Source organism: Coptis chinensis, chromosome 2, assembly GCF_015680905.1.
Source record: "Coptis chinensis isolate HL-2020 chromosome 2, ASM1568090v1, whole genome shotgun sequence".
In the NCBI taxonomy this organism is placed as follows: domain Eukaryota; kingdom Viridiplantae; phylum Streptophyta; class Magnoliopsida; order Ranunculales; family Ranunculaceae; genus Coptis; species Coptis chinensis.
This window is the reverse complement of record NC_141457.1, coordinates 2,109,440-2,132,354: the sequence shown is the minus strand read 5'-3', so window position 1 is coordinate 2,132,354 and position 22,915 is coordinate 2,109,440. Positions and strand designations below refer to the sequence as shown.

At 39.4% G+C, this 22,915-nt stretch overlaps 1 long non-coding RNA gene across 2 annotated transcripts; it reads left to right on the top strand.

The window, feature by feature from the left end:
* The first annotated feature begins 8,567 nt into the window (after positions 1-8,567).
* On the top strand, positions 8,568-22,595 carry LOC147514328 (uncharacterized). 2 transcript variants are annotated; one of them, XR_015213181.1, is made up of 3 exons: positions 8,568-8,943; positions 9,037-9,100; positions 22,329-22,595. It is a non-coding gene; the product is annotated as an uncharacterized LOC147514328 (long non-coding RNA). The 2 variants fall into 2 exon arrangements; XR_015213180.1 differs by lacking the exon at positions 22,329-22,595 and adding an exon at positions 16,003-16,296 and having other exon boundaries at positions 8,570-8,943.
* The last annotated feature ends 320 nt before the right edge of the window (positions 22,596-22,915 follow it).

Sequence of the window (22,915 nt, the reverse complement as noted above, 5' to 3'; positions counted from 1 at the left end):
ATGGCCCGAGGAAGTTCTCACGACTTTGACTTTTGCCACGCCGTCGACTTTTTTTCAGCTTTTGACCAGGGCTTTGGGAAAGGCTTTGTCTTCTAGAAACTTGGCCTTTAATCACGGAACTCCTTAGTAACCGACCTTTGCTCCTTTATCTCGCTAAAGTGGCACATTTCTGCACATAATGGACTTTGAAGCCTAAAATGCATAAAAACACGTAATCAGTGTTAACTCTTAATTATTACTCACATAATTGGTCTAAAAAGTAATTTGTTAAAGGGTTAAAACTACAGTTTTGGGCTCTTATCAAACCACCCCCAAGCAGCATTTTTCTTGTCCTCAAGCAAAGATGAGAAATTAACATAAGTGACCAAAAATGGAGTTCTATCTACTTCTCGTTTCGCCGAGTGCGATTGCATTGACCATATGCAACAAGGCCTTCAACCACTAGGAATTCCCTAGTGGACGAGTTATAGCCTCGTGAGAGTTTTCCAGTGAAGGTACTCACAAACTTCATCTATACTACAACAACTAAGAAATAAAACTATTGTTTCCTTATTCATGCTCCAAACTATCTATACATCTCACTAGCTATGAACAAGAATAACCAAGTAAAAAAAAAACTAAACTAATATATGCATAATAATCAATCATCTATAATAAACATATATACAATGAGTAATACTATGAAATGTCTAGCAGGTCCGTTTCTGAAACTCGGAATAGCGTCCTTAACTAGGTTCTCACAATAATAGTCAAGATACAACACTCCGATTTTTTCCACTCAAGTTTCGCTACTCTAGTGCGCAGTGGGCACACTTTACCTTACAATCTCAATGACAACAAGGAAGCCGGAGTCGATCAAACACATCTGCCACTTACTATCACACTAGCCTATTCCTAATTGAGCTAGAGGTCTTTATTAGGTGTGTTGCGGGGATTAGGAGATGGTTTAAGAAGGAAGGAAATGGATATTCAAAAAGGACAAGTCTGAGATAATAGAGTTTTCATATTATGTAACTTAGAAAACCTTGTTATGTTCTTTTACTTCTATACTTTGTTTCCATCCCTAGCCATATTTTTCTTTTTCTTTTCTTTGGCTTTTGACTCCCTTTTATTCTATTTTTGGAGTTTTTATTTATTTCTATTTTTTCTTTTCCTTGGATGGAAACTTCTTTTCTTTATTTTCTGAAGCAATTAACTAACTTTTGTTTACACAAGTTTTTCTCTTCTTCTTTCTTCCTCATTCTATTCTCAGACTTATTCTAAATTGGGTAGGTTGATTTTTTTTTTTATTTTGTTTTTGTTTTTGTAACAGGGTAAAGGGATTGTGGTTTATGAAAGGCTAAAGAAAGGCTCAGAGGGGCGACTAGCGGGAAATCATTCATAGGTTTGAATTTTTGGCTATATCGATCCAAAGAGGGCCTAAATTCTCGCTTAGGATATGGCATAATGATCAAGCAAGTGGACGTGTGATTTCTCTATCCGGATTTTACTTCTCCCTTGTGTCATTTCTCAAATGTTTTGCTCATATAAGGCTTTTAGGCTATATTCTCACAGGATTTGTAGAATAAGTACTCTAGCCTAGATTTGAAACTTATCTGCTAACAATCATAGATACTCATGTAATATATTTATAGATAGATGCAAAGATTATTACCTACATATTAACCTAAGTTTCTAACAATTATTCTAATGCAAAAGCTACGTGAGATTTCTAGATTGTTAAGAGCATAGAGAAGGAAAACAATACCACTATTCCTAAGTGTATAGCATGAACTTATTTATTTATATTTTTGAATTTTTAAAATTTTAACTTGAAAACAAATGCATATTAACTCTATCTATATCCTAACAGATGCCTTAATTACACGTGTTTCTATGCCCCCCAAACAAGAAGTATGCGTTGTCCTCAAAGCATTTAAATAAAGAGGGTAGGAAAAATACCATTGAAGCGCGTGAAATTTAGAAACATCTGTAAAACAAGGTTAGAACATACTAATATAGGAAATAAAAACTGACACAACTCTATACGAGTTCTACCCATTATGGGGTTAACAAGAATGAAATTGCTTGGGACATAAGCAGACACTAAGTAGAATAAAAACTTACCTTATCTCTCGCATTACTCATCATCTTACTCATCCTCTTCTTCCATAAAGAAGTGAGGTTCCTTCGCGTCCTGCCATGCCATGATAATTTGCCAGGCTTCCCGCCATTTATCATCTATTATTGCTAACCTATTAAGAGCCACTTGGTCTGACGGGGTGTAGGGTGCAACCAGATGAGGTTGTATCCTCCACCCTTGCCAAGTCATTACGACGGAAAGATCGAATAATACTATTGGTGGGTAAAATGCGATTGTCGGCCGTAATCCAATCCGTGAAGCGTGTACAAAAACAGGAAAGAAAACATAGCATAATCGAGAAACTAGAGCGGGCATCTGAAGGTACTTATGCCTCATGCTATGGGATCGAGCTAAACTAGACATCAAGGTTCGGGAAGGTCATGACACATCGTCCCGTGGCTAAAAAGGAAGACGCCGCAAGTGGCATCATTCACGTAAGAAAAACGCCATTCCCCTAAAATGTTTAGCATGATCCAAAACATAACAGTTCCTATGTTCATGGGCCAGGGCTACCAAAGCGACGTTATTCCCCCTTGGTCCTCAATACGGAAAATGCCCGCGCCATACGACTCATGCAAAAACTCGTAAGTATAGACATACATATTATCGACCCAATAGCACCATGGGTCTTGTATTTCAGCGGGCATAGCAAGTCCAAGAACAAATGCTAGCAAGAACTTGGTAATTTCCATTGGTTCATTATCAATGTTGATGGAGAACACTTGTTCTCCATCTGGTCTTTCAAAGAAAATGCAGTTATCGTAAAAATAAGATGCTAGTGTTGGAGAATAAAGTGCATCCGGTCTTACCATAAGCGGCTCCCGGCCAGCGAATGTGATGATAAACAGCGAAACCAAGCACCATAAGTAGTGCTTTGGAACAAATCTTGAAAGACTATTCGGTATCAATGTTGGAGATGTCATCTCAAAATTACGCTTTGGAATAGCTGCGAATGATCCGGATACTACGCAAAAAAACTGGAAATTTTCTGGTCCCACGAAGTCGGGCGCGAAAGTGCGCTCGATAGAAGCGCAAGCGCTCGACAAAACTTCAGAAAAATATCTGAGCGGCGAAAGTCGCTCTCTCAGAAGCCTTGAAGCGCTTCGGAGTTCGAGAAACTTCGAGAAAATGAGCGAAACGAGGGAATCGCGGGAGTGAAAGGTGAGTGATGGAGTTTAGGTGTAGTGTGAGTTGTGAGGATAGATTGTATCAAGTTTATATAGGTTTAAAGTTGCTAAAATGGATCGGGAAGTTGCCAAAACTAATTACGGCGGTTCAGGAAATTCTAAAATTTCCAAACCAAAACGGAAACAACTCATTTCCTTGATTCTAATTCAAACCATTATCTTTTAGGTTGATTTTATGATAGAATGTACCTATTTAATCTAGATTTCATCCTACCATGATACTTATTCATATATATGCCTAAACAGACCATATTTTCACCTTGACTCATAATAAATTCTAACACGAGAGTTATATAAAAATCATGCTGGAATAGATAAAATCACCCCCAAACAAGTTGGGAAGGTGGGGTCAATATTAAACAACCACGCATACTGAAAATAACTCCTTATATTAAAATTTTTGTTCGGAGTACATTACACTACAAAATTCAAATTACGGAAATAAACTTGCATTAAAATAAATAACAATAATGAAATTACAAATAAAACATAAAACATCAAACTATACTATCCCAGCTACTCGGGCGGTGGCGGAGGGAACATGCTCGAGATCGCTCCGAGCTCTGAAGAGCCGAGCACCATTAGATCGCCGGCGGCGACTTTCGTGCTGGATGGTGTGTCCTCGAAGGAGAGTCCCCGTGAGGTGGGAATCGCGGTCAACATCTCGCCCCGGAATCGGTGGTCGAAGCTTCTAGCTAGCTCGGCTCATCTGTTCCCACCTCACCGTCCTCTCGGCCGATGGGAGCTAGAAGTTGTGATGCATCGTTGCTGTCGAGTCCGGAGGTCTTCACAGATAGTGTTAAGTTTAACGATGCCTCGATGGATCACAGCCATGCATTCTGATCGCCTAGCACCTCTCCAAGGCATCAGCGTCAAAACAGGTCAAGTCCTCCTCATCCCCGGAGGTATCCCGATGTCCCCGACCTCCTCGGCATTCTCGGCTCCTCCATCCTCTTCTTCTTCTTCCCTATCCTCAGCCCAATCTCCAAACCCGTTGGACACACTCCTTATAGATCACGAGGGTTACGGTGGAGAGTGATGTATGTCCGATCGGTCGCTGAGCTACTCTCAACTTGAGCATGATCTTTGTTATCAACACGGGGAGGGCAACGGACCTCCCTACTCCCCTAATCATGCTTTCGGTAAAAACTCTAAGATGCAGAAGTCATACTTCCGCTCACGGAGTATCCATAAGATATGGAGGCAGATTCAGGCTGATATCGTGACCTTCCCCTTCCACGGGCGTTAGACCAATCCACTCACCAGTAGCGGTGGTTGGTCCTAAAAGGCAAGCTTTGTCGAACACAATGCGATCTTGCATTGTAGTCCCTCCAATAACTGTCTCGTGCATCAATGGCTCTACCCCATTATCTTTGGGACTCCTGCAGGGTGACATCGGATGGATTCTAGGCGGAATGCCTAGAATCTCGATAACAACCTAGTCGTCACTTCCTTCCGCCTCTTCGCTACAACAACAAAAATCCTAGTCCCTTCCAACTCCCTCGTATCATAGAACCGTCAGACTAAGTCCTCGTGGTAATAGGCTTCAGTCGAGTACCACAAGCTATTCCAGTCTCGACTGATCATCTCGTCACCGTAAAACGGCACGAAGTGGTCGGCGGTAAAAGCTTGCTCCGGCAAAATTCGGCGTTGTTGAGCCATTGGAAGTTTGGAATGTAGTGGGGGTTTAAATGTGATGTGGTGGTTGAATTTTAATAGACCGGTTGAAGCAAACCGTGGTGGTGGTGGAGTGGTGGCACAGCAGCACCAAAATTTTGAATTTTCGGTGGTTTTTAGTGATGTAAATTGGTGGGAGTGGTGGTCGGTGGTGTTTGGAGTCGATTTGGGTTGGGATTTGATTTTGGGCGTGGGTTAATTCTCGTTTTCTTTTTATTTTCATTTTGTTTTTTTAGGTTTTTGGAGCTTGGCGTTAATGGCGGATGGAGAAGAAGATCGACTGTTGGTTAAGGTAAGGGCGCGGTCGCACTGTCGGTGGGCGCGGGTTGGGCCCAAGCCCAAAATCGAAATTTGTGATTTTTTTTCGATTTTTCGCGAAACTTCAAATCAAAATTGCCTCTTCGTTACCGGTCCGATTTTTGCGAACGAGATATGGAAATGATCAGGAGAGAATTTCCAATCCAATGATCCATAAAACACTCTATTCCGACCGTGGATGACATATAAGATAGTGGAAAATGCCTCGAAGTGCGTGCATGACTTACGTTATGCGAACAATTGAACTCTAAATTCATGGATTATGTCAACCCGAATCGTAATACAATAAAACGGCCTAAGCAACTCTAATGAGACATAAATATTTAGTATGGAAACACGAACACCCCACCCCCAAACAAATTTTTACAACGAAGCTTAGAAAATTTGTTTTTAGCAGTGGGTCTTTTAAAGTCAGATTCCCGAGACTTCCTAGGTTACTATGTGTACGCACAAAAATGTGTACCTAGGTCTATGCAATTGATTTTAGAGTCGCCACTAACTTTATTAAGGAAAAGTTGAGTAAAACCTATGTGAAGGACTAGCCCTCGAAACTAGATGATTATTTGGTTCGGGAGTCAAGGTACGATGTGGGAAGGTGTTAGGCACCCACAATCGCCTGGTAAAAACCAGCCTTACTTCTATTGAGGTGTAACGTGTTTAAGATAGGCAAATGAAGAAAGCTTGAAAAATTAATCTACCAAGTTGGATTAAAAACTAATAACTATATGCTATAATAAAACTAAAAAAAGATAACCTAATATGCAATGCTAAAGGAAATAAAAGGAAAAGGAAAGATGTCACCTGATTTGGAATATTGCCTCATACTTGATTGTAGATTGATTGATTGATTGATGATAAACTTGATCTTGCATTGACAATTGTGATTTTTGGATTGAAACAGGTGATTTGAGGAAAAAAACAACTTTTGGTGAAAAGAAGTTTCTACTCAAGATCGACAAGAAGAAAAGAAGGATAAAATGAAGAATTAGAAGAAAAAATGAAGAACACTAAAGAAAAGAAGGCTATTAGCTCTGAATAACTAGGTCCAGATTATTAACTCCGAATTCCTAGCTCTAGCTTGCTCTAGATTCTCTTTTTATGGGTGAATGAGACCCATATTTATAGCTTTTTGGGATGGATTTCAATATGGTAATGAGTTTGATCCAATGGCTGAGTATTGATGAAGAAAAATCCAATGGCTTGATCTCTTTCTAGTTGCACCTCCTAAATCTGGCCCTTGATTCAAGAGGTGGGATAAGGGGTGCGATCTTGGCCCTTGATCTTTGGATATTTCAGATGGATTAGGGCAAAAAATCAAGCCCTACACGTCCTTAATGAGCCCATAATCCAGGGTTTCCAAACTTGGCTCCAAAATGGCATATTCTCTAGAATATTCTTGATTTTAGGAATCAAATCAAATCAAACAATTAAGGAAGGTTCTCTAGGTTTTTAGAGGCTTGAAAATGGGCTAGAAAACCTAATGAAAAGGTCCAACTCGAGCTGGATCCACAGCCCATGTGCATATGTCCAAATCCAACCAAAAAGGCCCATCTTGACCATTTTATGAACACTGCAAATTCCCTTTGACCAGGTCAAAATTAGGCAAACTCTTCTTCACAAAAATTGTTAATTAATCCATTAGGAAGGTCCATGAACTCTTAAAAATATCCTTGGGTCGAAATCTTACTCCAAAAAACGTTGCACTCAACGGTCATATACTAATAAAGCGGGATAGAGGCAAAGATTAGGGTTTCGAAATCCAAAAGGAACCTAGGCAAGCTTGTACTCATTTCGAAGGATTTTTCAAGGGGAATTCAAATATGAAATAATCTCATCCAAAGAAAGAGTGGAAAAAACGAGATTTGGGCTCCAAAGGGTTACGGGGGCATTTTGGTCATTTTCAACTCAAAACTCTGAAAGCAACGAAACTTCAGCCATAGCTAGAACATGATGAGGAGAGTCTAAAGACGCTAAAAGAAGATGAAAAGAAAGAAGTTTGATATAGAAAAGAAGACTCTAGAAAGTAAATCACCTTATATGATCAAATTTAATTCAAGGCAAAATCGTGAATGAATTATGCCTGGAGTGCAAAAATGGGGTGTCTACAGTTGCCCCTCTTTGGCGGAGGTTGCTTGCAACTGAACGGCAAAGCCATGGAGACAAACCATTTTTGCCAAGCTCCAGCCAAAAGATCTCATGCAATTTTTGAAAATTCATTTGAAAAATATTTTTGAAAGAGGGCATTTCCCTGGATATTTGAAATCCTTGATTTTTTTTCAAGTTGTTTGTGAGGGCTTAAAACTGATTGTATGTTGGTGGATGCATCGAACGGACTTATACCACGCAACATGGTGACTGGATTATATGTGGAAGCATCGGACGGACTTATACCACAAGACAAAATATCAATGCTAGCGGAAGCATCGGACGGACTTACACCGCGTAACATGATATTGGTTGATTGAAAAATATTTTCTGAAAATGATGAACAACTTTTTTGAAATCAAGGGACAAATTTTTTTTTTTGAAATCTGATATTTTTCAAATTCATTTTAGAAAACTGGTGAAATTAAATGGATAGATCAATTCATTCATGATTTTGACTTAGATTAAATATTCTCATATAATGGTGATAACCAAATACTGACGAAAGACTCACCGGGGAGAACAAGAAGATCCACTGGAGATGGAAGATTCTAAAGAAGATGGACGAAGACACAGACAAACACTGCTGGGGAAGACAAGAGATGTGCTGGAGATGAAAGATGGATGCTGGGGATGATGATATTCAAGTTCAATCAATCAATCAATCAATTACGTTCAAGTATACTTGGGTTGGAAAAGACTGTCACTATGAGTTCAGGCTGATCCATCCGTGAAAACTTGTCGTTAAAACCGACATTGTTCTCGCGAACAATTTTAATGTTGCACAAATGGAATTACCGAAATGATATTAATGATCAAGTGGTTACCAATAGTGCGGTGAAAAACAAAACTTGATGAATATTTTCTCATACTGGAGGGTAAGAACCCCATGGTACTAATATTCATCATTTTTTTATTTTTGAAAAGTTTTTGGATTTTTTTTTTTTTTTTTTTGGTCAAACTTGGTCAACTGTCAAAACTGGTCAAAACCGGGTCAATTGGTGAAAACCGGGTCAAACAGTTCAAACCCGGGTCAGTCTAGACCAACCGGGTCAACCTGGGCCAACTGGATCAAACCGGTCCAAAACTGGTTGAACAGGACCGAATGATAAAAAAGGTAAGGGGCACCGACTTCCAATTCTGGTGCTTGCACCGAATCATTCTTTTGGGAAACAGTTGTTGGTTTAAAAGGAAGGAATCTTTGAAGAGTCAAATAGTTTTGTCTTTTCTCAAAATCAAATCATTTGTTTCTGAAACCCAAACGAACAGTTTTCTTTTGGAAACAAAATCCACCGACTTCTTAAACAAACATAGTCACGTGTACTTTCTAATTGGACGGTCCAACCAAACCTATATAAAGATTATAAACAGGACCAAAGGAGGAATAAACATACCCTTGCCACCGTCCAGTGAAGAATGGGAGAGCCGTACCTTAGATGTCCAGGAGAGAAGAAGCGATGGCACGCCACACAGTACAAACCACGCCATGCTATGGTAACGCATTTTTTTCTTTTTCTTTTCGAACTAACAGTGATTCTTTGGGGCAATCTATAATGGAATCTCACTTATCTTATTGACCAATGGCAGCCTTGCTCTCACGTGTTCTTGGCATTTAGCAATTATAAATCTTGGAGACACTTCCTCGGCAAAGGTTAGACAATTTATTTCTCACTGCACATATTACAATGGAGTGAAATATACATGATATGCATGAAAACAATGCAACTATGTTAGCGTGAATAGTTAGAAAGATTGTGGTGTATGCATGCTATGTTAGTAAAACAAGTACATGGTTTAGTTAGGAATATTGGCTTCAAAATTTTCTACATGCTCGAAATCCTAGATTTTTCATCATAAGCCATCCAAAGTAAACCAAGTTTTTGAAAACAAATCATTTTTTTTTTTTTTTTTTTTCTAAAATTCATTTTGAAAACAATGGAAAACAAAACAGTTTTTTATCCATAGAACAAGAAATACCACAAATGATTGAATAACAAATGAAGGTGGGGGAATGAATTACCGACAAGAAGATGAGCATGAAGACGACCATAGGATAGAAGTACGATCAAACTTGGCACCTATGAAGTAGATGATATTCTTGTCCCTTTGATTGCTTGACCTTCACAACGTACTGAACGACACCCAAAAACTTTCTTCCAAAACAGATAGAGCATAAAGCATAGGACCAATCTTCTGGAGACAACTTCCTCATACATTGCAATCACTAGTAGTGAATCCTCCAATGCTTTCCATTTTTTTTTTTTTTTTTTTTTTTTTTTTTTTCTCAACTAGGAGATATAGTGGACTTAGAGATCAAGAGTGGACTTTCATAGGACTATAATGTAAGCTTAGGTGATGGGTTCAGAAAGAAGGGATAGGATCAAAAAATTATTTTTGGAGTAGAACTTGTCATATAAAGGGGGGAGTAATTGGAATGATAGTGGTGAGATGATGATAAGGATCCCAAATCTTAAATGACGCTGCCCCTTGTTTAGGTTTTCCATTTTGGAACAGTATCGATCATTTTGTGCAACTCTAAGCATAGCATTTGGAGCTATGACGGTTTTACCCTTGCATTAGGATTTTTTTCAACAACTCCTTGGGATAAATAACATGGGGATAATTGTTTCGTGATCAAAGATGGATGGATGGAATGATGCCCCGGGAATATGACAAGGTCTATAAAAATAGGTATGGGTGATCTATGGGTAGGCTAAAGATTTATTAGGCTTCCTAAAGGATATGGGCTTGTATTGTGGGAAATAAAAGAATAGGCTAAGGCTCAAATGGGCTTCTAATGGTAGCATATGACATTAGGTGGGCTTATGAGGCTAAAATAAAAACGATCAAAGATGGCCTGTTCCATCGTTTCTCTACGATTTCCACTATACTCTTCGTCTTAAAATAAACAAAGTTGGGTAAAAAGTAGTACCTCTTTAATTGGTCGGCATTGGTAGGATTTTCCATGTAGAATCTTCATAGTGAATGGACATTCACTGTTAGGTTCGAACTTTCTGGTTCATTGATTCCACTCTAGTCTGGATTCGCTTGCTCAGCTTTACTTCAACAATCTGTCTCCATTGGTATCTAAGTCCCTGTAGAACATCAATGCCCTCCTTCATATATCTCGGCTCTCAAAAATTTTGATCGTAGATGAACTCCTCTTAGCATTCCGCTTGTTGATGTAATCAGATTCGAGTCAGCTGACTTCTTTGATAGATAGCTCTCATGTCTTCAATGGATGCAAATGGACGCTAATGATGCAATATGGAGTTTGCCCTCTCCACGGTAGGGTAGCTGGTTGGTTGATTGGCTAAGTAGCCGTTGATTGATGGAATGCAGAACATTCCCCTTCTTCAGTAGGGTAGTTGATCAAATGATGTTGTGGAGCTTTGCCCTCTCCACAAGGGTAAATGCATAATGCTGAATGCTGATGTTGATGTTGGTGATCTTAGACATTTGAAAAATCTTCTCAAACATAACCGCTGAACTTTCTTCCTCCTCAATTTCTTCTTCTCGGTGAGTGATTCTCTCATCTTCGAACAATGAAAATCATCTACCACCTTAAGACAATAGATTGTCATAGGTATGATCAACACTTCTATGGATTCCTTCAATAATTTGATCAGGCTTCAACGCTCAGAGGGGATCAAGGTTATACCAATCTGCACATAACGTGGTTCATCTGTGGTGACAAGGTTGATGATCTTTGTCTTCACAATGACTATCGTCTGTCAATCCTCAGACTGCTCATGAGAAAAAATGGACTCAGCAGCTTCATTGTCCATTCCTTCTTCATCATCGGGGGGAGGGGATCATAATAATCTACACAAGTCATTCAATCATCTTGCACTAAGGCAAGTGGGTAAATTATATTCTGTGGGATTTTGCAAACTTTTTTGATTTTTTGTATTTTTGAAATTTTTTAATTTTTTTGTTTTTTGAAATATCTGGATTTTTTTAGATTTTTGAAATATTTGATTTTTTTGGATTTTTTGAAATATTTGATTTTTTTGGATTTTTTGAAATATTACTATATACAAAAAGGGTTAGAAAAAGGTTTCACGGCCTTTGAGCCCTATCGGACTCATCCGATGGCTTAACCGGAGCAATATGATGGCTGAGGATTGGATCAATAATGACTTGCGTTCCCCAATCATCATAGTCTCCATCAATGAATGGATCCTCATCAGAATCTAAGGTCTCTAAAAACCTTTCCCAAATCTCATATTGCGTTTGGGAGTCAGAAAGTGGCATGTTCTCAACATACATTGGAACTAGGTCAACAATAGATTCCATATTCAACAAATCATCCAAATCAAGTATGGTCTGAGGGTCCCACTGGACATGATAAGGAGTGACAGTCTCGTCTCCTGGGTCAGCATCTAACCCGGGGAAACTGGCCAAAGTAAAAGATGGAGTATAGTCCATACCTGAAGAGGAGGATGTCGATCCAACCTCATTTATCCAATTAAACTGTCTAGCCTCATGATCCAACCTAAGTTGGCGATATCCTGAATAGGAATTAACATATGGCTCTGAAATAGTGACTTCTGAGTTTGGATCTGGGTCGTCGTCTTCGCCCCAAAATATATTGGAATCAATAATAGCCTCAATCTCTGCCCCTAGATCAGGTAGAGCCAATCTGAGATAATTCACCGTGGCGTTAGAATCGATAAACAATTCTGCCAGTCCTTCCACAACCTCCTCAGTATAGCCTAGTCCTTTTCGATCATCTTGACTAGGAATCTGCAGCGGTTCTAAAGTGCCGTTTTGGTTTTTTCCTAATCCAAGTCCTAGAAAATAGTTCTGCTCACGGAACAACTGAGTCGTCTTGGGATTTCCATTGCAAAACGGGGTAGGGAGCTTCTCCTTGTCGGGTGCTCTAAACTCCACAATCCCTAATGGTTCCTCAGTGTAGTTACACTTTCCTTCAATCATTGGTATTACCTTACATCTGAATCACTAGTAATGCAGATAATCTTCCCTTGCCATAAGAACTTAAGCTTTCTGTGAAGTGTAGAGGGAATTGCGCCGGCCTGGTGTAACCATGGTCTGCCCAAAAGGAAATTGTAATTAGCCTCGATGTCCATAGCCAAGAATGTGACTTTGAACGTGACTGGACCTATTTGGACGTCGGTTGTAAACTCTCCAAGGACTTCTCTTCTCTGATTATCAAACCCATGAACTGCTCTTGCTGTATCCTTAGTGAAAGTGAAGTCTTCAGGCATGATTCCAATGGCTTTTCGTGAAGAGAATTGACTGGACAGATATTCAAACCGGATCCATTGTCAATCAGTACAAATGGTACCTTATGGTTGTTGCAATGCACCGTAATAGTTAATGCTTTTGTGTGGGTTATACCATCTGGTGGGTCAGATCATCATCAGAAAATGTTGTGGAGTTTGTCTTCCTGAGGGAAGCGATGGTACGCGCCAAATCGTTCGGCTGGATGGAAGCTGGAACATGAGCTTGGTTCAAGGTTTGAAGAACTGCTTGCCTATGTTGGGGGTGGCGCCATGAGTAAGCCCCATATGGAAATATTGGACTTGTTTTTTCTGCAATTGTTGGATTACTTCATTACCCTCTTGCTTTTACGGTTCGATGGCGGGTAGGCGGGTCAGGCTGTTGGGCCAAGACCTGATCCTTCTGTAAGTGTGGTGGCTTGTATATCCTTCCTCCTCTTATCAAACCGTGAGTCTCAACACATTCCTCTGCCAAACTAGGTTCTAATTGCTTCAACTGATGTAGTGAGATTGTTGAGTCATCTGTACTTTTCTCGGGCTCAATTAACTTCTTCCCTAGAACCTCCTCGGTATCGTGACTCTTGGCTGGCACGAACTGGACCTTTGGGATTATGATCGGAGTTTGGATCACCTGCTGCTGAGTTGGATTCTGGCGAATCAAAGGTCCTTGAGGTTCTGACCCCACTTGTGATGCCGTAAATTGAGATGTATTCCAAGGATCTACCCATTTTGTAATGGGCCTCTGCATCATAACGGATTCCAGGTGCTCTCTAGTCAACTTGAACGGCTTTTGAATCTGTGGAGTATGAAGAAATGGTGCTACCACCTCATTTAATTGGATACCTCTAGGCTTTGTTTGCTCCATGCATCTTCCCATTTGCATCTTGAAGATTAATCGGCCTTGTGGTGTTAACATTGGATGTCCATACGATCGAATGAGGAATGATGCGGATCCTTCTTTGGCGGCTTCAAGGTATTAACTCTTCCATTATGCATTGGTAGTGGATTTGTCGATATATTGGGAGTGCCGAGGCTGGACGCATCTATCTTACCCTCATCAATTAAGTTTTGGATAAGATGTTTAAGGAGCATGCGCCTCTCTGTCGTGTGACCTGGAGCCTGATGGAAGTCACAATGTTTTGAAGCGTCATACCAGAATGGCACCGGATTTGGAGGAGGCCTCGGGTGCATTAACGTAATCAAGCCCTGTTGGACTAAAGCCCTCAATACAACTTGTAATGGGAAGCCCAATTCTGTGAACTGTCTGCATTTGCTGGGAAAACCCCTGCCTCTTCTTTGTCTTGGGAAACCCGACTTGATGGGAAAAAGGATGAGTTGTCACTTCTGACTGAATTTGCGTATGTGGCTGAGGTTGAACTTGTGCAGCAACCACATTGGCTTCTTTGTTGTTCACCGTTATAGTGGGAGGCTTCTTCTTCTGTGGGTTAGATCCTGTAGATATTGAGCTGACGGGAGAAATATTGCCAGATGATAACCCATCTTCTATTTGTGATCCAGTGCAACTAAGGCTTGATATGTCGGATGATAACTGGCACTTAGCCTGGTCGCATACTCTTGGTTCAAACTCTTCATAACCATCCTAATTTGCTCCTGTTCCGTGGGCCTATCAATGATTTGGGCCGCTTTTGTCCTCCATCTTGTAATGTACTCTGTAAAACTTTCATTCAGACCTTGCTTCAAAGCTTCAAGTTGCCTTCGGCCCATTTGGATATCAGTGTTGTAAGAGAAGTGAGCTACGAAAGCGTTTACCAGTTCATGCCAAGTCTTGATTTTTTGCGTTTCAGTATTCATCCAACAAGTAAGGGCTGCACCCTTAAGACTCCTCTGGAATAGTTGAACCATTAGTTCTGGCCCGATTCCCATCGGTTGTAGATAACTTGCATACATACGAATGTGAGCCTTTGGACAACCGGTTCCCTCATATCGCTCCATCTTTGGAAATTCGAATCCATGTGGTACTCTGATCTGTGGATATGGACATAGATTATCAAGGTCCAGGTCTTCACCTTTCATCTTGGTCATTGCTTCTTTCAATTTCTTAATCTCCTCCATTACGGGGTCAACCGGTGGTTGGATTGGATTTTGCACTTGGTATTGGGGGTTCGTGTAGAATAGTGGTTGTGGAGTTTGTGGAAAATAGGTTGGGGTTGGTAACATAAATGGGTTGGACATCATGGTTGGAGCTGGAATTTGGTTTGGGCTTTGAAAAGTTTGATGAGTGGATGGTTGAGGCATGTAGGTTGTGTTATCCTGAGGAAAAAATTGGGACGGAGTATGGGTTGACATAGGAACATGTAATTGGGTTGATCTATGTGTCGCATACGGAGTAGGTAATGAGGTTGGTAGAATGGTAGAGTTAGGACTAACCATGGGGGGTAGTGTGATACCTGGTTGTTGTGGTTGACCCGGACTTGGAGTTATTGCAAATTTTGACATCATCTTGAGAAACATCTTTTCCATCGCCTTCTCCATCAATTCCTCTTGACTGGTAGGGATTGACGATTCACCCGAATTACATGTATGTGGACCTCGAATGTTCGCTGATAAAATTTGTCCCTCAGATGGAGGTGCTGGTGGAGAACTTCCTTGTGGCACATACATCTGTGATGAAGATATAGGTGGCAGCGATAACTCTTGAGAAGAACCGTCTGGTAGATCCTCCATTTGAATCAGCGAGTTAATGGTTGCACGAGATAACCTTAACCCTGGTCTTCTATTCCAACTAGCTTCTGGATAAGCCTTCTTCTTTCCTATCTTAACTGAAACACCTCAACGAAAATGTAAGTCTGACTCTCTAGGGATGTCCCCAGCAGAGTCGCCAAAAACCTGTACGCACAAAAATGTGTACCTAGGTCTATGCAATTGATTTTAGAGTCGCCACTAACTTTATTAAGGAAAAGTTGAGTAAAACCTATGTGAAGGACTAGCCCTCGAAACTAGATGATTATTTGGTTCGGGAGTCAAGGTATGATGTGGGAAGGTGTTAGGCACCCACAATCGCCTGGTAAAAACCAGCCTTACTTCTATTGAGGTGTAACGTGTTTAAGATAGGCAAACGAAGAAAGCTTGAAAAATTAATCTACCAAGTTGGATTAAAAACTAATAACTATATGCTATAATAAAACGAAAAAAAGATAACCTAATATGCAATGCAAAAGGAAATAAAAGGAAAAGGAAAGATGTCACCTGATTTGGAATATTGCCTCATACTTGATTGTAGATTGATTGATTGATTGATGATAAACTTGATCTTGCATTGACAATTGTGATTTTTGGATTGAGACAGGTGATTTGAGGAAAAAAACAACTTTTGGTGAAAAAAAAGTTTCTACCCAAGATCGACAAGAAGAAAAGAAGGATAAAATGAAGAACTAGAAGAAAAAATGAAGAACACTAAAGAAAAGAAGGCTATTAGCTCTGAATAACTAGGTCCAGATTATTAACTCCGAATTCCTAGCTCTAGCTTGCTCTAGATTCTCTTTTTATGGGTGAATGAGACCCATATTTATAGCTTTTTGGGATGGATTTCAATATGGTAATGAGTTTGATCCAATGGCTGAGTATTGATGAAGAAAAATCCAATGGCTTGATCTCTTTCTGGTTGCACCTCATAAATTTGGCCCTTGATTCAAGAGGTGGGATAAGGGGTGCGATCTTGGCCCTTGATCTTTGGATATTTCAGATGGATTAGGGCAAAAAATCAAGCCCTACACGTCCTTAATGAGCCCATAATCCAGGGTTTCCAAACTTGGCTCCAAAATGGCATATTCTCTAGAATATTCTTGATTTTAGGGATCAAATCAAATCAAACAATTAAGGAAGGTTCTCTAGGTTTTTGGAGGCTTGAAAATGGGCTAGAAAACCTAATGAAAAGGTCCAACTCGAGCTGGATCCACAGCCCATGTGCATATGTCCAAATCCAACCAAAAAGGCCCATCTTGACCATTTTATGAACACTGCAAATTCCCTTTGACCAGGTCAAAATTAGGCAAACTCTTCTGCACAAAAATTGTTAATTAATCTATTAGGAAGGTCCATGAACTCTTAAAAATATCCTTGGGTCGAAATCTTACTCCAAAAAAACGTTGCACTCAACAGTGCGCATAACAGGCTGAAACGGGATAGGGCAAGATTAGGGTTTCCGAAATCCAAAAAGGAACCTAGGCAAGCTTGTACTCATTTCGAAGGATTTTTCAAGGGGAATTCAAATATGAAATAATCTCATCCAAAGAAAGAGTGGAAAAAACGAGATTTGGGCTCCAAAGGGTTACGGGGGCATTTTGGTTATTTTCAACTCAAAACTCAGAAAGCAACGAAACTTCAGCCATAGCTAGAACATGATGAGGAGAGTCTAAAGACGCTAAAAGAAGATGAAAAGAAAGAAGTTTGATATAGAAAAGAAGACTCTAGAAAGCAAATCACCTTATATGATCAAATTTAATTCAAGGCAAAATAGTGAATGAATTATGCCTGGAGTGCAACAATGGGGTGTCTACACTATGCTTATTCTTTAATATATATATATATATATTTTTTTTTTAATTTTAAAAAATAAAAATAATAAACAATAAAGACATAATTCACCCCATAGAGAAACATGACTCAAAAAAATCCGAGAAAACATACAAGAGTGGAAAACGTGAATTATGTTTAAACGTGGACTTAGGATCCGGCACTTACAGCCACACACTCCATAGGGAGGGCCCGGTTACCTTAATGGTGCACTCACCAATATATGGAAATGAAAGGAAATGCACCAAACACAAAAGTTGAGTCGTTTATAGTCAGATACTCGAGACTTTATCTAGACGTATGTATGAACATGCAGTTTATCATATATCAACAACCGAAATAATTGTGGATCATTCCATAAATAAATATCACAGAAAACATATCCAAACACAATCAAGCACCAAGATTTCCTATGACTTAACCTAGTGAAATGAAAGCGAAGTCGGATAACCCTATTATGTAACCTATCATGCACCTTATTTTTCATTTTTGAATGAGTGGGTGTTCTAGTAAATAAGTGTGGAAAAGTGAATGGTTGTGAAGAATATGGTGGATATGGATAAGTTGTAGAAAGACAGCCTGTAAACAATGAGAATGTGGTTTTAGCACAAAACTCATTCATTGTGTGTGTAGGGACTGTCTCAATTCTGAAAATGAAGGTGTCAAGTGGTTTGTCCTTACGTAGTATTTGTTTACTAGGTGGATTTAAAAATTATGTAGCGGGAAAACAAAAGGATCGAGTGCAAACTTCGAGATTCCTTTGAAAAGGGTGGAAGTTGGGGAATCGAGGTGGATGTTGTGCAAAGTAGTTCTTGATAGGGTGATTCATCACCTTCTCGAAGAAACTCATCGAATTGCTCATCTAGATTGGTCATATCCTCGTTACTATGATAGTCCTCTACATCTTTGAGAAAGTCATCTATCTCATCCTCATCTGTAATATGTGTATCGACTAGTGTAGGGATGGAAATGTTGGAGTCTGAACTTCCAAAGGAAAGAAATTTGGGCATATGATTATCAGAGAACGTGTTGTTGAAATAATTTCGAGCAACGCTCTCGATCATGCTAACCTCTCCATCTATTGACGAATCGGGTAACTGTGTCTTTGTTTTAAAAACATTGACTTCAACAGCAAGATGGCCAAAAGACATGGACATTGAACCATCGCGGCAATTAATGGCGCATTGGCGGTTGCCGAGAAAAGGGCATACTAAGATGATCGGATGCCAGTCGTTAACGACTTATGTGTCGAGGATGACAAAATCAGCCGGATAGTAAAAATCCTGAATTTTTACCAGAACATTTTCGACGACACCCTTAGGATACTTAATAGACCGATCAATTAATTGCAACGTCATTCTAGTGGGTTGCATCTCGCCTAGACCTATTTGTCTATACAAATAAAAGCGGGAGTAAGTTTACACTAGCCCCCAAGTCTAATAGCGGTCGTCATTATAGGAATCTCCTAAGGTGCATTATGCGATGGGGCGACCGGGGTCCTTGTACTTAACAATTCCATTATGTTAGGATAGAGTTGGGAATTGTTCGTTAAAAAGCGTCTTTTGGTATATTGGTCTTACGCCTAGTAGTACACAATTCCTTAAGAAACTTAGCATGGTGTGGTAGCTTTTTATAGCTTCGGAGGAAGGGAAGGTTTATAGTTAGATTCTTAAAAAAACATCCCTAATCTCCTCATAATTTGTATCCCTAGTTAACATGGCTAATTTTTGTGGAAGCGGTGGTTTTCTGTCTATATTTAGCAATGGTATTACCTGGGGTGTTTAACCGTGGCTTCTGTTTCTTAGGCTTTTTGTTGTAACCTGGTACCTCTACGGTGGTAGGCTCTTCAGTTTCTATTTCGGTATCTAGTAATATAGCGGTGTAGGGACTCTTGGTGGGGGTAACTATAGGCATAGTTACTTTGTTATCAACCACTCTGCCAGAACGGAGAGTGGTGATGGCCTTTAGCTCACCTACATTTTCATACTTATTACTAGTATTATCAGTTACCTCAAAGGCTGTATTTGTTGTTTTAGGATTAGGTATTTCGTTACCTGGAAACACACCTTTGGGTTGGGCTTTATCTTGAGCCAACTGCTTGGTTAAATTATTAACTGATTGTAGAAGTTGTTGGTTAGATTGAGCCATGGTTTGAAAAGGTTTTTGGCTCACTTGTATGAAGGTGTCAAGACGATCCGGTTGTGTGGGTGTAGTAGTCACGGGTGGTGTGACTGGAACTATTTCACGTGAATTATTTATGGGTGGATTTTGATAGTTATTATTTACCGGAACGATACCTCTATTAGCATTATAATTATTATAATTACCTTGACTTTGTGCTTGACCTTGTCGAGGTTGCACTTGGTTGTTATAATTATTAAAAATCCCCGACCACAATCCTTGTCGTAGTGGGGCTTGGTTAAAATTTGCGTGCGTAGGCCTAAGATATTGGTTATTGTACCGCTTGAGGTGTGGACGTTTTGGTTATTTCTCCAACCGAAGTTGGGATTTTGTCTCAAGGGTTAGGTTCACTATTAATAGAACAAGCCTATTCATAGGCAATAGGGCCGATGTGAGTCGGGATGCTCGGGGCTCAACAGAAACTACATGGATTTGAGTTTACATTCATGCGGGGATTGGCTTTTGTTGTATCTGAAATGGCCTCTACCTTTTTGTGAGGGATTGATTAGAGTTTTAAGCTCGGGATCTGATTTAACCTCAAACATCTTGGTAGCCTTAGCTGTTGAAGAAGAACTAGCGGAGCGGAGTAATCGTCACCCCCCCCAATTATTATTTCGCTTAGTCGATCTTCCAAAAATTTATATGCCTCTCGAGGCTCCTTTACTTAAGAAACTACCCCATTCATTATGTCTAGGACTTACGTATGGTGGTGTAGAAGTCCTTTGAAAAAGGCACGAACTAACGTGTCTTTCGCTAAATTATGATGTGGACACTCTATAAGGAGATCGGTGAAGCGATTCCAAGCCTCCGAAAATGATTCATGAGGATTTTTGTCGAAAGAAATGAATCTTGGAAAGCATCTCATCCGTCTTTAGGGGTAAAAATGTTTCATAAATAGTGAACAAGTTTAGCCCACGAGTCCACGAATTAGGCGTTTGGGCAGTTAACCAAGGCGCTTTATCGGCTAAGGTGAAAGGGAATACCCTTAATTTAATTTGTTAAATTACCAACCGTAGGATGGTGGAATGTTGTTAGGACTTGTTCAATCCCTACGCGTATGTGATAAGGTTTTTCATGGTCTAATCCATGAAAAGCGGGTAACAAATTAAAAATATTTGGGGGATTCGAAATCCTCATTTGGTGGTCTGCTAGAACGATGCAAGATTTGGGGCTATCGCTCAAGGCTTTGTAGAAGTCGAGAGAGGAGTCTCTCTTTCTTCCGCCATTATATCGGTGGTGTATGTGAAATAGTAGCTAGAGGTGTAGTGTGTGGTATACTAGATAGACTTGATTGTTGATGTTGTTGTTGTATTTACGTTCGGTGTTTTTGTTGGCCGGACCTTAACCTCATACAAGGCTAAGACCAACTTAGCTAAACACGTCAACACTCCAAACAATTCGATATACTAGTATAAACCTCTAACGAGGAGATCGCGAGGTGTGGAAGAAAGGAATACGATTGCGTCCTTGCTTCGGCTTTATGAATAGCGTCTTGTTTACGCTTGTTCGGTGTATATAGCGAGGTTAGAACGAAAAATATGAAAGATCAAAGTTCGAATCAAACCGCCGAAAACGAAAAATTTTTGTAAAGCGGAATTGGCTTCGTATAGAAGCCTTGATCCGTCGCTCGGTGTATTTTAGAATTCGAGTTGAATGGCGGTCGTATTTCGAGGTCCATTTGAGTTAGAATTCGCTCAAGGAAGCCATCGGCCGATTGTAATTTTTACCCGAAATTTTTCAACTCTGAAGTGGACAACCACAGTATGAATCAAACAAGGGTGGGTGGGTGAAATGGGACTTTTAAGAACAGTACTAACACTACGAAAACAATACGAAAGTGAAACTAAGATGGCAGCGGCGCCATTTGATAAATGCTAAAATTGAATAGTCTTACCTACGAAATAAAGCGATGAACTCTAAACGCAAGTAAAACTAAACTTAATCTTAATGCCTATATTTTTTATCAAAGATTCTACTCTCAAGTCTATGAGATATAGTGGAGTAGAGTGATTCGTTCCACTCTTAGTCCTTCCGCATGCTATGTTCTCAAGTGTAAGTACTCTACTTAAGGTCTAATGAGAGATTTACGAAAAAGGCAACTAGACTACGATGCAACTACCCACGAAATCCAACTAGTCGACGATGGGAATAACTAAGGGAATGCTACGTTGATTCGATGATAAGTCGAGTTAAGGTGGAATCAATCAACGTAGCATTCCCTTAGTTATTCCCATTGTCGACTAGTTGCATTTGGTGGGTAGTTGCATCGTAGTCTAGATGCCTTTTTTGTAAATCTCTCATTAGACCTTAAGTAGAGTACTTACACTTGAGAACATAGCATGCGGAAGGACTAAGAGTGGAACGAATCACTCTATTCCACTATATCTCATAGACTTGAGAGAGTAGAATCTTTGATAAAAAATATTGGCATTAAGATTAAGTTTAGTTTTACTTGCGTTTAGAGTTCATCGCTTTATTTCGTAGGTAAGACTATTCAATTTTAGCATTTATCAACGTCTTTATTAGGTGTTGTGGGGATTAGGAGATGGTTTAAGAAGGAAGGAAATGGATATTCAGAAGGACAAGTCTGAGATAGTAGAGTCTTCATATTATGTAACTTTGAGAAAACCTTGTTATTTACTTTTGCTTCTACACTTTGTTTCCATCCTTAGCCATATTTTTTTCTTTTTCTTTGGCTTTTAACTCCTTTTATTCTATTTTTTCGGAGTTTTTATTTTATTTCTATTTTTATTTTTCTTTTCTTTGGATGGAAACTTCTTTTCTGAAGGAATTAACTAACTTTTGTTTACACCGGTTTTTCTCTTCTTTTTTCTTCCTCATTCTATTCTCAGACTTATTCTAAATTGGGTAGGTTCATTTTTTTTATTTATTTTTTATTTTGTTTTGTTTTTGTAACAGGGTAAAGGATTTGTGGGTTATGAAAGGCTAAAGAAAGGCTCAGAGGGGCGACTAGCGGAAAATAATTCATAGGTTTGAATTTCTGGCTATATCGATCCAAAGAGGGTCTAAATTCTCTCTTAGGATACGGCATAGTGATCAAGCAAGTGGACGTGTGATTTTTCTATCCGGATTTTACTTCTCCCTTGTGTCATTTCTCAAATGTTTCGCTCATATAAGGCTTTAGGCTATATTCTCACAGGATTTGTAGAATAAGTACTCTAGCCTAGATTTGAAACTTAATCGCTACTAACATATAGATACTCAAGTAATATATTTATAGATAGATGCAAAGATTATTACTTACATATTAACCTAAGTTTCTAACAATTATTCTGATGCAAAAGCTACATCAGACTTCTGAATTGTTAAGAGCATAGAGAAAGAAAACAATACCAATATTCCTAAGTGTATAGCATAAGCTTATTTATTTATATTTTTGAAAATTTTAACTTGAAAAAAAATGCATATTATACATATCTATATCCTAACAGATGCCTTAATTACACGTGTTTCTATGCCCCCCCCCCTCCAAAACAAGAAGCATG